The sequence below is a fragment of the Barbatula barbatula genome (genome assembly GCF_947034865.1).
Source record: "Barbatula barbatula genome assembly, chromosome: 25".
NCBI classification, from domain to species: domain Eukaryota; kingdom Metazoa; phylum Chordata; class Actinopteri; order Cypriniformes; family Nemacheilidae; genus Barbatula; species Barbatula barbatula.
In genome coordinates, this window is record NC_136788.1 from 13260102 (window position 1) to 13273984 (window position 13883).

Sequence of the window (13883 nt, forward strand, 5' to 3'; positions counted from 1 at the left end):
GAGAGAGAGAGAGAGAGAGAGAGAGAGAGAGAGAAGAGAGAGAGAGAGAGAGAGAGAGAGAGAGACGGGAATGCACTTTGGATAGGAGGAGTTGGGCTTGGCAGATGGATAGATGCATGTGTGTGTGTCTGTCTATCTATCTATCTATCTATCTATCTATCTATCTATCTATCTATCTATCTATCTATCTATCTATCTATCTATCTATCTATCTATCTATCTATCTATCTATCTATCTATCTATCTATCTATCTATCTATCTATCTATCTATCTATCTATCTATCTATCTATCTATCTATCTATCTATCTATCTATCTATCTATCTATCTATCTATCTATCTATCTATCTATCTATCTATCTATCTATCTATCTATCTATCTATCTATCTATCTATCTATCTATCTATCTATCTATCTATCTATCTTATCTATCTATCTCGCAGGGTATGCCATATGGACGTGCTGCGTACTCTGTTCTCGAGAACAATGAATTGCCTAAAGCGTGATGTAAACCCCCCCACAGGTCACGTATCTTCTTCCACCTGCTTCGGGCTCTGACTCATGTTTTTAGTTACACTTTTAAAATGCCTCATTAGTGTCGACACATGTTGGCTTTTACTGTAACCATGAATTTGCTTTGTCTATGATACATGTATGATAACGAATGTCATCGAATGTGCCGAAGCGTGTCTGAGAGTGCTGCTTTTCCTTCACTTTCCTTGAACAGATTATTGGCACGGAGGAACCCAAGTCGTGACATTTTCCTTCTGTACTTTGGCACTGACCCGAGCCGAAAGGACTGCACGAATGTCAGCTGAGCCGTTGTAATACAGAGTACATAGACGTTAGGAATGAGGGTGATACAACAGGGAAAAATGCAATAAGTGTGTGATGATTGTCATAGCGACGGTAACGTTTTGGACTCATTTAGGTTCCTTTTAGGGGTGTTACAATATGTGGTGAATAACTGTGACATTTAAGAAGATGATTATTAACATTTTGTTATTTTTGTTAAAGGGAGAGTTCACCCAAACATGAAAATTCTTTCATCATTAACACACCCTCTTGTCATTCATATTTTGAAAAAAACAGATCCCCTTTGACTTCTTGTGTTTGGACGCAAAATATTTTCGCAAAAATACATTCTTTTGTGTTCGAGAATTAAGAGCTTTGAACTACATGAGCGTGAATAAATGATGACACAATTGCTATTTTTGGGTTACCAATAAAGTCACAGCTATACAATCTTTTCATTTTTGGGTGAAGTACTTTTTAATGCTGTAGTCTTAAAACAAAGGCAGTGATTATTATGTTGATGAGAATGCTGATAGAGGATGAGGGGTGTATGATTTAAATCTGGTCATGGACTGTGGCCCACGTTTGGCACTAATCCTTTTGCAAGCAGAATTATATGGTTAGAGATTAGAGAGATTCTTCCTTTCATATGTTCATCCACTCTTTATAATGATGGTCCAGCAGCAGGTCAAACCAACTGGCCGTGATGGCAGGGTGAGGGGGATGTGTTGGACCACAGGGCGGGGCAACAAGAATAGCAGCATTAGAGGAAACATGAGTATTAGGTCAGAGGGAATCTCAGTCGCCCTGCACCAAATAAATACTGACTGTATTCATTTTAGCAAATTCAGAATGTTTAACGGTGGTACCCATTGTTTGCATTGGTTTTGTGTCCATACAATAGAAGTAAATGGGTACTGCCATTGTTCGGTTACCAACATTCTTCAAAATATCTTCTTTTGTGTTCTGCAGAAGAAAGTCATCCATAATTGAAATGACAAGAGGTTGAGTTTTTTTATATTCCCAGACAGTTACTAAGAAGTCCTGCATTGTGCAGTATCATCGTGGTTATAGTTTCTTATAGTCCTTAAGTAACCGATTGGCTCAGAAACAACATTGCTTGTCAAACCCGAAGGAATGATGAACCAGGATTGGCCAAATGCAGTATATTGTACAAGGCATTGGCCTCCAGCATTTGAATTTCACTTCTTTGGAAGTGCAAATCACTCTTAGTTTCTGCGCTGAGTCAATAATGTGCCAACCCTTAGATGCTGAGTACAATTTCCATCAGCGTCACACTGAAAAACAGCGGCTTTACTCAAAGCCCCTCCCCTCTCTGTGGACTGATGGGATACGCAGTTTGGATTGGGTGACTCGAGCATGGATGGCAGTTTGGTTAAAGCTTTGCTTTTAACAAAACCTCATCAACAAACTTGTGTACGGGCCACCTGTCAGCAAACTCTGATCATCATTAAACATTGAGGGAGAGACGGTGACAGCCCACTCGCCCCCCTCAAACATAAATCAGAGTGGGAAAAGCGGTAAACTCTTTGCTGAAGCTCTCTTCTCCTCTGAAGAATCCAGCAATTAAACCATCAATAAAACCGGTTATTTACTGCCTGCATGAGAGCACGGTGGTAAGTTTCCCTGTAGTGTATTTTTTTCATTCGTACAGTTTGTAAAGGAAACAAAAGTTTTGATGACCCCATAAAATTAAAATTGGATATATATACTAGTATACAAGCCATATGTATAGATAGGTTTACAAACCAAATTTGTAGGAAACATAAACAATACCTGGCAACCCGCAGAGAGGCCAGGTGCACCCAAGCTTTGTGTGGGGGTGGATTTATTATTTCAAACAACTGAATAGAGGCAGGACTGCTGAATAAACAAACCGCAGACATGATATTTCATTCGCCTTTGCTCTCTTCTGAGGCAGGCAGCAGATAAGGACTGTATTCCCTTTTCGGGCACTTCACTGTGAATACAGCGTACTGAGATGAAACACTTTAGAGGTGCACGTTTCTATGTCCGATTGTAGGATACATTTTATGCTCGACGTCCCTGTTTGCAATCTCTCACTGGGCTACATTCACTCCCCCAGTTCCGACCACCTTCCTCGTTTCTCATACAAATATTGCCATTTTATTACAATACGGTCATTATGTTGCCCATATGTAGCTCCAGATGGAACAGCAAATGCACTGATTTTGGATGTAAAATGCTGTATTTAAACATGTTCAGATTGTACGGAGAGCACTAAATGGAAGCTAAAAGTCATTAATAAATAAGCCAAGATATTAAATATTCGTAGAAAATATATTGGTATCAGTGCAATGGTAAGAGACCGGTTCACTCACAAAAAGGTTCTGGGATCTGATTTCATATGGACCCATATGTATGTGCTAGAGAAGTGTATTTAAAGGGATTTTTCCATCGTTTAGTCACTCATGTCATTTTTTTAAGATATTTTAAAGAACGCCTGTAACCAAACAACATTGATCCCGTTGACTTCAAACGTATGCATATAAAACTATAGAGACATTTCTCAAAAGATCTTATTTTGTGTTCCACAGGTTATGATTGACATGAGGGCGAATAAACGATGATCATTTCTATTTTTGGGTGAAATATCCCTTTAACAAGTTTTCCAAACGTCACCATTAAACCATAACAGCGCTATTTGTTCACTATTCGCTAAGCATGTGCAGACTTAAAAGACAATCTGTTCAGATCATCCATCTCGATTCTTATAAAAATAACTCGGTGAGATTTAGCCTGCTAAAGTCTGGTAACTTAAACTAATGAGATATCTGGCATTTATAGTGAAGTCTGAAGTCGCCTTTGGTATCTTGGTCGGACCACCTAACAGAAAGGTCAGGTAGGTCTCTTTGAGTGATTGTGTGACAGGGCGACCGTGACTCAGATTGGAGAGGAGTTGATGTATGGAGCTGGTCTTACCTGGAGTACGTCTGGACTAAATGGAAGGGGTCACACACATCACATTAGCTCATCAATCAGACGTCTGAAGTCGTGACACCTTTGACACGGAAGCAAGGAATAATATCAGTACAATAAATCTTTCCAAAACAAAAAGTGCCTTTTAAAATCATAGGCATCTCAAATGAATGTCTCAATAAAAATAATTTCATAATAATGGCATTTTAACTCATTCTCTTTCTAATTCACATCTCAGAGCCTTGCAAAACCTACATTTTTGATTTTCAAATTTAAGGAGAATATAATACATTATAAAATAAAAACTCGGTGTCCCAGTTCCAGTCGACTTGGTCAGCCATGCCACAGGTGAGTCCACCCCCGCTATAATGATTCCCGTAGTATGTTTTGGGACAAAAGCACAAGCTAAGATGGCAAAGAAAATATTCATTCAAATAATACTTGAAGAATCACCAAACATCATATTCAGTTTTGCTCCCTTAAGTCATGCGCATACAGCATATCGTCTTTTGTTGGCATCTCTACATGAATTTTTTTTGTTAAAAAATAGAACAAAAATTACCTGTTGCCAATATCTTTGTAACCGAAGATATTCCTCTTGTTTTGTATTGAGGGTTTCTGGTTCATCAGTATGATGCAGAAAGAGGTGGGGTGTTGAGAGGGAGAAAGTGAGCGTGCAGGGGGGTGTTGGGTGGATGGCCGTGGAGTTCCTTGATGCAGTCTGTACAAGGACTGAATGCTAATCAGACTGAGGCCTTTCCCCACACTTACGGCAGTGCCCATATGTCTTGTCAGCCCCTGCAATCGTTTACTTTCTTCTTGGCATGAAAACAGAGGAAATTACAAAGACAGAAAAATAGTATATGTATGTTTTTGTATGCAAACTATATCTTGTTTATAGGTTTTATTCAGAGAAACAGAAATCCCCTGAGGAACAGATTGATTACTGGTCATTACCAATGCAGTAGATCTGTGGGGAGACGTTATAAATGATCTCATGAGGTGTAAAATCTTTTCTCAATGGTGAAAGCGCACGTTGCAGCTAAGAGCTAAATTATTCAACAATATTGATGTGTCAGAACATAAGCGTAACCTGGCGCATGTCATAAAGAATGCAAAACTAGAATTGTGATTTGCAGGCAAACAAACAACATGAGAAATATGTTGTTAGTGATGTTATTATATTTTGCATTCTTCAGAGGAAAACCTTGTGTGGTTTTACAGAGCTGATATTTATGTCGACATTATACACTTGATGGTTTTGGACACGTGCCACGGAAGTTCCAACGTTTCCTTTTAAATACCTTGATATGCTATTAAATAACCTGGTACATGAATAGGTTATAGGGATGTAAACGCTCTATTTCTCAATATTAATCAATAGCTCCACCTACTGGTCAGTCGAGGGCTCATGAAAACTTTACAAATTCAAACATAATTATTAAAGATGACTTAACAACATGTAAATATATTTATTTTATGTTCTAAACATAAAACTTGTTTTTTTAATACCCCGTCCGCGCCATAATGTTCACACACAAGTCATTTGATGTCGTGCTGCTGGAGGTCGGGGGTGTTTTTACTTTAAGGGAAACTACACCCAAACTGCCATAATTTTCATTTTTGGGTGGAGTGTCCCTTTAAAATGAAATAATTAAATAAACGAATAAATACAGCAAATACATTGTCAAATCTTCAATTAATTAGAAAGGGGGACATTGAGGTGAAAACAAAAACATAAACCTTTAAACGTGAACTTTGAGTAAGTGTCTTGGCACGTTTGATCATGACTGAGTCTGTCTTGAGCAGTGGTGCTGTAGGCTACTCTTCTCGGCACACAAACTCCAGTACTTGGAAAAGGCTAGAATACCAGGATTAATTGTGTTTGATATAAACCTTGTCTGGCACAGTTAGCATCGTTCAGGTGAAGATTTGCAATAAGATGCAACACACCTTAAGCAATCTAGGCCTGTGATATGCCAAGGGTCTTACTCGGTTGTGCACATCCTTCTCCAAGTCATTTACGAAGACATTTTGGACTGCTCCTCCCTACAAACCGGTTTCAGATTTAAGAAGACATTTTGGACATCATATATAATATGTGTTAGTCTGTGAAAACCAAGCTAGAATCTCAAAATCTAATTCTGGGATAGCTAGTAATTTCAGTATGATTTAAAAATATAATATAATATAATATTAGAGCTTTAGTTATTTGCTGGGGGAATTTTTTTTGAGCTGATAGTTGATTTGATTTCAACCGACAGAAATGTTTCAATACTTTTATTAATAATTGAAATCACGTGGAGTGGTGATAGTTTTCAGCATTTATAGTTGCCAGCAATATCCCATATTCATTTTCTTTGTTTTTTTAAATCATCAAATTTCATTTAGAAATGTTTTTTGTTGTTGTTGCTGTTGCTGTTGTAAGGGGTTTCGTGTTGCGTTATGTTTCACAGCTTCGAACATCCATATAAAAACATACAAAATTAAAAACCCGCAACTTTGATGTTAAAAAACATGTCACGAGCGGAACTACTGTAATATTTTGACTGTCCAAAAGGGGGCGACAAAAATTCACTTTATAATCGTTTATCGTGCTAAAACATAATCAGACATTGTCGTCCAGAAAAAGTTATTTCCTAGACAAAAATCACTTGTCATTTTATAATAACCAGCCATTGAACCATTAAAAAAGAAAACAAACAAAAACTACAAGTATATGCGTCTTAAATTATACTACGCCATACATGTAATCTAAACACGTTAACTCCTAGTTACGTTCAAAGAAAACAACGCGAACAAAACATTATTCGAGGGTGTTCAAAAAATACGCAATAATGTGACAGACGGCGTTTTAATACCTTCAACTACTGCTCCCTAGGGACGGCTGGTCCCGCCCTATGAAGCATGCTCTCTGTGAACGGGGACACAGAAGAATAAAAGCTGCTACAGTGTAACAAGTGGTTGCTCTCGCTACATTCAGAGAGATTTGCAATTGAAAAAATTACCACAGGATAGACGTTGAAACATCGTCACAACCGGCTCGTTTGTGTCATTTTAGACCGCTTTACATCCGCAAAACGCTGTAGTTTGAATTAAGTCGTTTGTTTCGTGGCGTTCGTGTACTTTGCAGCGCGTGGAAGAAGTGCACATCCATACAAGTAGTGGAAAGAAGGGGCAGCTCGGCTCGGCTCGGAGTGTTTGCGGTTAGCAGCCCAAGAGTCACACGGAGAGGATCCTGGATGTGTTTCTGATCGTTTAAAGGGAATGAGAGTGAAAGAGAAAAGCACGCTTTGAGCACGGCAGCGTTTAAGGTAAAAACCCTCTTGCGTGAAGTGTTTTAAATTACGTAACTGTACTTCGACGTAAACTGGCGTCGAGGATTTTTGTTTTGGGTGTCTTGTTGTAGTTTTGTAGTATTGGCAAAATATAGAGGACAAAACCGGTTTCAGTTTACTTGAATGCCTTTTTGGGTGTACATGCAAATATGTACAGGGTCGTACTGGCCACGTAATTGGTTTTATGTTATGTTATGTTTGGGTTTGTTGCGTCTCTTTGGTCCGTTACAACATTTTGGTTCATTTTGTCAGTTTGTTTACTTATTAGACAAATATTGTGTAATAACAATAGACAAAAACTTCACCCATAAAGTTAAGCAGCCGTTTTATATTGTACAGTTTTAGGTGACAGGTGTCTTTATTGTTATCAAGCCTTTGATGCTGTTCGGGGTTCGCCCCACACAACTGGACGGTTCGGCCATTAGACCTGTATGACCCCAACCCTTCAAAGCCTCGAAGCCTGACCCTAAAAGTACTCTAATATACAATATAGTTTCACGTTTAACCTCCTGGTGTAGACTATGTCTCTTAGCCTATTTGTTCCCAATGCAGGCAACATAACAAAATTGTTGTATTCAAATTGTACTTAGAACCTGCATTTGTATATAAAAACTGCAATGCATTAAGATGAATAACTCATTAGTTGTTAATGTGCTAGTGATTCCTCCTGATCTGTTTGAAACCCAAACTGTTAAAGCGTCAGAATCACATGCGGGGTCGATGTTGTAAACATGCATTTTGTTATTACAAATATGTTTTGGCGTTCCCCGGACTACACCGCTTGGAGTTTGTTGTTCTTGCATCTAGAAGCTTTGGAATTCCCAGGGTGTGTTTCTGCATTGGTTTACTCTCATTCCTGCATCTGATGGTCATTTAAAAGCTCTTTTGGATTCGCCTTTGACACTTATGATTTTTGCTGGCACGGTCATCTTGGAGAATGACACGTGAAAATGCAGAATTTGTCAAAAATCACATTTTCAGTTTTTTATAATCCAATTTTGGGGTTTTGTGTAGTAGTGAAACAGTCAGCTGAGGATTCTGTTGAAGCTACTGCCAAACGAAATGCAAGGGTTTTCGCCTGCAACCCATTACGGGAGAATACAGTTTCTTTTTGGTTGGTGTTTCCTTTAAAGCACATTCTTGAGCAGACAAGAATCAGGTCTATTTTTTAACTGATTTCCTTGTGAAGAAGACACCGTATTGCTTCTTATCTAATGAATGTTATCTAATCTTTGTGCTTGCTATTGACCATATGATCAAAATACGCATGTTAAAGGATACATTTGCTTAATGATCTCAAAAGCGCTCTTTTTTTCATATTGTCCATAGTGTATTTTGGAGTTAATGCTTTGATTCTGCGTGCTTTTAGCTTATGGAATGACATGCAATATATGCACTCATAAACTACGTTGTTGCAGCTGCTTATGTTGGGTATCTAACTGAAATCTACTAAGGAAAACCGATATGGCGATTGCATTCGAAGACAAATAAAGGTCAGATGCCTTTTCTATCATTCTGGAATCCTGCCAGTCAAATGACAAAACATGTCAGAATAATCCCAATCATTAGCTTTAGTACTTAAAAAGCTTTTATAGATACTCCGAGAACCCAGAGAGCCCTTGCTATAGATGCTGTTGATGTTTTGCAGAAGCATTTGGTATCATGTTTATGAGCAATATGTAGATAGATATGTAACATAAACTTGCAACAGCTGTTTGTTGACTCCGCTCTGCTGTCCCACTCCATATGTTCAGTCAATCTTCTGTGTATTCTTTGTTTTCGTGTGCTTGCTGACTCCCAAAATGCTTTCATGGTTTAATTTTGTGTCTCTCTTAGCAACGAATATCACATAACTCTCTCTTATTAACACAGACAGGCAGACCAAAACCTACAATCCTGTTCTCTGAATCGGCACATACTTGAGGAACGTCCAGCCTGTAAAAACTGTGGTGGTTTAAGGAACTTTGCAATGTTCATGAACGTTTTTGGGTTTTCTAGAAAGTGTTACGTTGTTTCTTTGTCCCACGTATAACACACTGTTGCACTCTGAGCATTGCAGAACATCACATGAAGTTTTCACAGTCAGCAGAATGTTCTGGTAGTTTGTTTGTGCAGAGAAGCCCTCGGTGGGATCGGATCCCATTTCTCTAGCCGTGCTGTGGGAGACCACATGAATGTTTTTTAAGTGTTTTGTCTGTTAGCGGCCCCCTTCCCTCAACGTTGATCGTGCCGTGATACGTATTTTTTCATGTTCCGAGAAAAAGATAAACTTGCTTTTTTTTTATTCCATTTTCTGTTATTTAACTTGCGTAACTAACTTTTTAAAGATGCGTTTGAACCTTTACAGGGAAGGTCTTGCCACAGTTCTCAACTTGAGGAAGTCTAAACAGGAGAGTTGTTATGCTACACGGAAGGAATTATGTAATTTTTACAGTGCAGAAAAACTTCGAAATTTGTCAGTGCGTGAAAGACAGAGTTTCTTTGAAACAGCACGTGTGTGTGTGTGTGTGTGTGTGTGTGTGTGTGTGTGTTCAGCAAGGCACATCTCTTTGTTGTTGTACACCTGCCAAGAGGTCTGGCTCTCCCCTTTATCTGTGACATCATACCTTTTATCTTTGATCAACCCTGGGGTTGTCGTGATCTCTGACTTCGACCGAGAACCAGACACGCTTATACTATAACTACTCTTTTAAAGATCCAATCAGGTCCCACTAGAAAAACGTTTTTTTCACGTCACATAGACGTTAAATCTGAAATTCTTATTAGTCAACCCCGCCTTTCACTCCTCACCTTTGTCTTTCAGGTGTTGCCAACTATTCTTTGGAACAACAGACCTTAGGTGTCTGAAGTGAAACTGGGTCATCAGCTGTGTTTGGATATGACCGTCTGTAACCTCTTAGAATAGACCTGGCTCTGTGTTCCTCATGGACACATATAGCTGTTTGCAGGAGCGCATGTGTGCCGTTTTAATGGCGATCTGCGTCTGGACGGTTTCCTGTGTGCCCTCTGCAGCCCGTTCCTGTTGCTCCTGCTACTTTCTGGCTCATTTGGAAAGTTGGATCTGATGACTGGAGAGATATGTATTGCATACGAAAGGCATGGAACGTTAATGCTACCGTTATGGTGATATGCAAATCAACACTGGGGGTTTGCATGTTATCATTTTATCCGGAGAACAGGTTGCATTTTCAATATTTTCACGCTTCTTTTTCCTTTTAGCTGGTGATTAATGTGGTATGCAGTTTGTTAAGAATGTGCAGATTGGTGTGCTGTTTATTTATTTTCTTTGTTTAATATCATCAGACCCCAGACTTTTTGACTGAAATATTTTAAAAGATTAAAATCTTTTCATCCACTGATTCAACATTGTCCTCAGCTTAGTGGAATGTTCACCAAGCATTTGGGGAATTCTTACTATTAACATGAATTAACTGTATTTGGTTTATGGGTGTGGGTATTGGATCTGGGAAGATTTTATCTTTCTTATCTCGCAGAATATGTGACGAAAATTGCTTTTAATGAGGCCTATTTTATGGTCCCTTTGACTCACAAGGCAACAGGCCACTTCCTTCGGGGAAGACAAAATATGCATTTATGGCCTTATGGCATTCATCTTTAGTTTTCATTTTATAAAATTTTATAAGATATTTTGAAGACTGTTTGTAACCAAACAACATTATCCCACATTGATTTTCATTGTATGGACCACTAAGACATTTCTTAGAACATCTTCTTTTGCTTTACACTGAAGAAAGTGTCATATACAGGTTTTAAACAACATGAGGATCAATGAATGCTGAACGATTTCTCTTTAATGTCCCATCTAAAATTGTGGAGATGCCTCCATTGGGGTTTCTTTTGCCTGTGAATATCATGCATTGTCTCTTGTTGTGTAAAGCTGTCCAGTCAAATATAAAATTCATTCACTGGGACATCACACAATGCAGTTCATGTTTAGAAACCTGATGGACGAATATTGTCATGGGTGAACTTTGCTTCGCTTCATATTACAGCTTTAATATTACCCTGATGTCAATAAGGTTTGCATGACCCTGCTCAGATTCTTAAAATTCTGCTGCCGAGTCATTTCAAGAATGACTGACTCACTTTTGCAGAATCTTTAGCACGTCTAGGACAATGGGTGTGTGAATCCATAGAATATCAGGTCAAAAATCTTTCTAAATTAACAAGTATATTTATTTAAGAATTGCCTTAACTGTTCATAGCATGAGAATATTGTAAAAATAAAATAATATTTTTGTTGTTCGCCCACCCTTAGTCGGTGAAGTTGAGTTATAAAGCAGACACTCAAATTGGTTGCCTCATGGATGCTTTTAAAGGAACAGTTCACCCACAAATGAAAATGTAGTTTATTCACCCTCAAGTTGTTCCAAATCTGTATACATTTATATTTGGAAGAATGTAGGAAAGCTAATAGCTCTGGAGGAATTTTGACTACCGTTTTAATTTTTCCTACTAGGCTAGTCAATGGTGACCAAGAACTGCTTGGTCACAAGCATTCTTCCAAATATCTTTCTCTGTGTTCATCAGAATAAAGACATTTTATACAGATTTGAAACAACGTGAGGGTGAGTAAATAACATAATGTTTTCTTTGGGTGAACAGTCCCCTTAACATCCTAACCTGGTACTGCTGTGGATCACATCCCTCTTGTGGACCCATCCTATCAGGAGTTTGTCGGATGAAGCTCTTTTGGCCTTGAACTAATTCTTTCTGGTCGAGCTTTGGAGTTAAAGCACAACAAATCAGTGTCTGTGTCAAGTAAACCTCCAACCCATCATTAAGCTAACATTTCCCCCCAGCACGCAGTCCAGTAAACACAAGACAACTTCAAGAAAGTTTTCCAGGTGTTATAATACTTCTGGTTATAATATATAATTTTGTCATATTGAGATGCTCATGGCACAGTTATTAAAAGACTTTCTTTCTTTTAGTATTTGAGAAGTTTTCTTTTAAAGGGACCATACATCTAGAATTCTATCATGGTTAATTTGCCATCATGATGTATTACACCTGGATTTTGTTCTATTTCATGTTTGAATATTGATGGATGTGAAAAAGAACTGCCTGATGATTCTTATATTCTCATTTTATGTTCCATAGACACAAATAACAGTATAGGGACCTAGGATGTTTACATGTTAATGTAGACACCCGGGAGAAAAGCACTGGAATGCTTCTTTAAAAGCCACGAGCACCAGACAAGAATGCTGCGGTAGTTCGGTATAATTGTTTGCAGCTCTGTCCTAAAAGTTGCCAGATTGTTAACAAACATGCTCCGGCATAAAGCACTGCACCCTTTTTTCCATTGGGCAAGAGTTGTGGCACCTTACAAAGTCACCCATGAACTTTTTTCAGCAATTGTATTGACTGCCACTTTGGATTTTATACAAATACAAATAATTATACAGCAGTGTGATTTAAAATCTTTCATGTCTAGTCTGTTACTGTAGTTCATTGACCCCACTAGTTTTGCTAGGTGTTGCTGGTGTGGTGTTATTGTGTGGCTTGTTTAGCGACAATGGCACGCTAAGCCCCATCTCCATACGCTCACCTTGTGAACTCGTCGCATTGTTGCACCTTCGCGGTTTGTAATTGGCTGACAGTTGTTGCTACACAATGGCTTCTCCTTTGCAGAGTAGCCCCATTTGCCTAGCTCACTGCAGCTTACACATATCTTTCTTTGCTGTTTATTTCTCGTCTCTCACAGCCATTGACATTTCCAAGAGCCGAAGGTCTACCTTCTGTTATTTGCTAAATCAGCATGTAATAGAAGTATGCTTGACATTTCCTCTCACGGTGGCCTGAACCCATGGTAACGCATTCCTTTAAAAGTTTACCTGTTGGTCAGAGTTTGTGGCTGCTAAGCGAAGTGCCGTGTTGGAATGGAGAACGTCAAAAAGCCATTTGTAAAGGGAGACCGTTGAATGCATTCTGACTGAAAGAGTTTGTCAGACTCACTATATATCAATCTAATGAGGGCTGGACTTGGAGAGGTGGAAGTATGGCCTTAGTCTGAGCTCTGGCTTTCACTGTTTAAAGATGGATGATGGATAAACAGTCACTTAGTCTCACTTCTACAGGGACGGGAAAAGTTAACATTTGGCATTCAGTTACAGTTTTTCCATTTAATAAGTTTGATTATGCTGTATTTTCATTTTACTTTTTATATACAAATGTGTTGTTAAATCTAATTTTTTTTCTTTATAACTAGTGTCAATCATACTTTTAAAGTCTCATGTTATATTGTAAAGTGGCATATGTGTAGCTCAGTGGTAAAAGCATTGAATTAATAACGCAAGGTTGTGGGTTCATTCCCAGGGGGATATTGCAGATACCTATGTATAAATGTATAGGATAAAACAATGGGTAAATGTAAATGTTTCACTGGAATGGATAGAAATGATCAAAATATTGCAAATAACAATATGTATACTCCAAATCACCAGCTAAAATCACTTTGTTATTGCAAACTATTGATCACATATCACATTTGTCGTCAGTGTCGTGAAGCGCTAATATTTGCAGCTTTTTGGGGCTGGGATGAAAGATGGGGCGAAGCCCTGCTAAATAAAATGTTAGCCATAAATATGATTTGCAGTTTTGTTAAATGGGGTTAGCCATCTACATACAACCACAGTCCTCGAGTCGTCTGTTCTCCATTTCGACTCGCTGATCTCTATCTCCTCTGGAGGGAGTTTGTGTTCGGTGGGAGGCCTGTCGCTCTTGCGCCGACCCGTGCAGAGGGAGTCGTAAAACAATCTACC

The 13883-nt window shown here is 38.6% G+C and overlaps 1 protein-coding gene across 4 annotated transcripts in view; it reads left to right on the forward strand.

Annotated features, from left to right (window-relative positions):
- Nucleotides 1-6333: 6333 nt before the first annotated feature.
- akap13 (A-kinase anchoring protein 13) overlaps nt 6334-13883 on the forward strand; it is a 67544-nt gene continuing 59994 nt past the window's right edge. For all 4 annotated transcript variants that reach the window (XM_079450525.1, XM_079450526.1, XM_079450527.1 and 1 more), the window contains exon 1: nt 6334-7071. The gene's annotated coding sequence lies outside the window, so the exon portion shown is untranslated. The remainder of the gene's footprint in view (nt 7072-13883) is intronic.